The sequence below is a fragment of the Aplysia californica genome, unplaced genomic scaffold (assembly GCF_000002075.1).
Source record: "Aplysia californica isolate F4 #8 unplaced genomic scaffold, AplCal3.0 scaffold00401, whole genome shotgun sequence".
NCBI classification, from domain to species: Eukaryota; Metazoa; Mollusca; class Gastropoda; order Aplysiida; family Aplysiidae; genus Aplysia; species Aplysia californica.
The window spans coordinates 597,806-600,940 of NW_004797671.1; positions in this window are offsets into that span (position 1 = coordinate 597,806).

Below are 3,135 nucleotides of genomic sequence, written 5' to 3' on the forward strand. Positions count from 1 at the left end.
ATGTATGTATGTATGTATGTATGTATGTATATATGTATGTATGTATGTATGTATGTGTGTGTTCGTGGGTGTTTGTGGGTGTGAGAGAGAGAGAATTAGAGAGAGAGAGAGAGAGAGAGAGAGAGAGAGAGAGAGAAATAGGGAGAAAGAGAGAGAAAGAGAAAGAGAGAGAGAGAGAGAAATAGAGAGAAAGAGAGAGAAAGAGAAAGAGAGAGAGAGAGATAGAGAGAGAGAGAGAAAGAGAGAGAGAGAGAAAGAGAGAGGGAGAGAGAGTAAGAGAGAGAGAGAGAGATAGATAGATAGAGAGAGAGAGAGAGAGAGAGAGAGAGAGAGAGAGAGAGACGATGTATTGATATACTGTTGTATATTCTGCTATATAAACAAGTTCGTGTTTTTTGTGTGGGTGTGTACGTAAGAACGTATGACTTATGAATGCAAGTACCTACGTTGTATGATCATATGTATCATGTAATGTTAGTCTTTCTAACTGTTGCTGTACGGTACAGAGACCTGGTAAATGCGCCAAACTCATGACAAGAAGCATAATAATCACTCCCATATTAAACGTCCAGGGTGAAATCTTGGTATTATATTGCAGAACAAAATATCAAACAGCAAAATTCGCAAAAGGAGCAAATGGGAAGAGTCTGTTTTTTACACTTATGGTCTCAACTTCGCGGAGGTGGAATGTCGTGAGAATGAATGATTTCAGAACGCCAATGCAGCATACTGTATACTGTAATATATTTTGAGCTGTCGTCGTGTTTTGTAGCATACCGCTTGTGCCCTAAAATGCTACAAAACACTCACAAAAGTCTTAGAATAAACTCAACATTAAACCCTTGACATGGAAGTGTCTAGCTCCTGACACAAACACCGCAGTATCTATCTAGAGAGGTCTCCGACGGAGATAGACCAATCAAAATGCTTTGTGCCTCCAGACCAACAACCAAAATATCTGGCAGTTACACCCATAATGTTATATGTCGCAGTTAAGTTTGAAATTTACTTGGAAGTAATTTATTTGCGACAGTTTTAGTGGCTATATGTATAATCTGAAGCAAATAACACGCAGTTTGACCACCCAAAGCAGTGCATCTGTGTGCGGGAGTGCGTCTCCGAATAGTACCTGGCTGCTCGCGGATACGTCTCCGAATGCCTTCTGCCGACTAACACAGTTCACGAGCAACAGTCACAGAGGGCAACATGTCATATTGTCGCCGTCATTCATCATTGTACTGTGTCAAAATACAAAGTTATGAGGAGAAACAAAAATCTGATTTATTTCGTGCAGAACGTATTGTTAATACGAAATGCTTTATTCCTCAGAATCCTTATCTATTTTAATAAGAGGAATGACACTAAGACTGACATTATACCCCTCATCAAACTTTACAACATACTTGATTTTAATAGGGTTTTTTTTTCGAAATTTTGAGAAATTACTATCTTGAATGACTGCGACGAATTATGAGTAGTAAAACAGCTGAATAAGCCAAGAGAGGAAGCCGCAAGCTCTGCATTTGTACACGTGGAAATGAAGCTTTTAAATGATCAATATATGACAAACTTTTCTGTGTCGGAATTGGTTTCGTTTGCCATAGCAAAAGCCATTAGTCATCGTAATTCATAGTTCTTTCGTTTCTATTTTAAATGATTATGATGTTTAGTGTCAGAGATAAAAATTAGCAAGAGAATGACAGCGAAAGTTTATGATTCCCAAAGTTTGAATGTCCTTGGGAATTGAAAATGTACGTTTCTTTTTTTGTGGTGTCTTTGATCAATATTTTGAAAGTACTTACTAAAAGCGATGATGTTGAACCAAAAAAATATCGTTAAAAAAGGATTTTTTTAAAAGAAAAGAAACATGTCGTTTCTGGATCGATGAACATGATAGTTATTAATGCTTGTACTTTGAGTAAAACTGCAAGTTAATTGGAACAGTTATTTTTTAAAATTTATTTATGACCAGAATATATAGGGTAATAATGGCACATCTCTCCTATTCTTTGCATGTACCATATATAATTTAGGTTGGGACAAGACGCTCTTACAAAAAGCAATGATGTTGAGCCCCAAAAAATCGTTAAAAAATATGTTTAAAAAAAAAAGAATAGAAACATGTCTATCTCTCCGATTGTATCTTTTTGATGAGCGTTTGATTTCACCATAATGCCACACGTAGAGTCTCTTCTTTGCTTTTGTCTATTGACAGTCATCTTAGCACTACCCCATACCGTCAAAAAGAGCGCCTTGTCCCTCCCTATACTATATACGGCATATGTAAAGAACAGGAGAGATGTCCCATTATTACCCTATATATTCTGGTCATAAATAAATAAATAAATAAATATCTGTTCCAATGAACTTGTAGTTTTACTCAAAGTACAAGCATTGATAAATATCATGTTCATCGATCCAGAAACGAATGTCTCCCACCTCCGAACCCCCCTCCCCCTCCTTTCTTTTCCCCGCCAGTTGTTGCCCCCTTACTCGTAAGTTTCAGTTGGAGGAGACACCGGCCTGTTGCAAGATCAACAGCCACAGACAGACAGACAGACAGACAGACAGACAATCTGTCTAAGGAATCTACACCCCCCCCCCCATCCCAAGGTCTGTGTTCGTTTTTATCAACAACTCCATCGCTACCTTAGCAACAGAACACTAACTATAGAATCTCTATGACATCAGCCAGCAGGCTGTCTCCGAGAGTGCATAATGCTGTATGCATACCAATGCACATCAAATCGACATGGAGCACCAGCAAACGATATCATATTGATTTTTTAACGTTTTCTTTTCATGTACAGAATATTCATAGGGTTTTGTAAATTATGATAGTATCAGCAGATAAAGGCTTTCAATTGCTTTCACTTTTAAAACATTGTATGTTATTCTTATTCTGCAACTGCCTCTCTTATCAATCATTTAATCATGGGGTATTTGAACAAGAAACATTTCTTGCAGTTGCTCCAGACAGCGAAATCTATACAAGATAATCTTTCTGACAACGCCTATTTTATCTCTTATAATCAGCAGAGATGGGTATCACATGACGTTCTCCGGACTATATAAAGCCGTTAGGAGCCGACAGGAAACCAAGGTGTCCCTGAGAGCATCAGAGAGATCGCCATC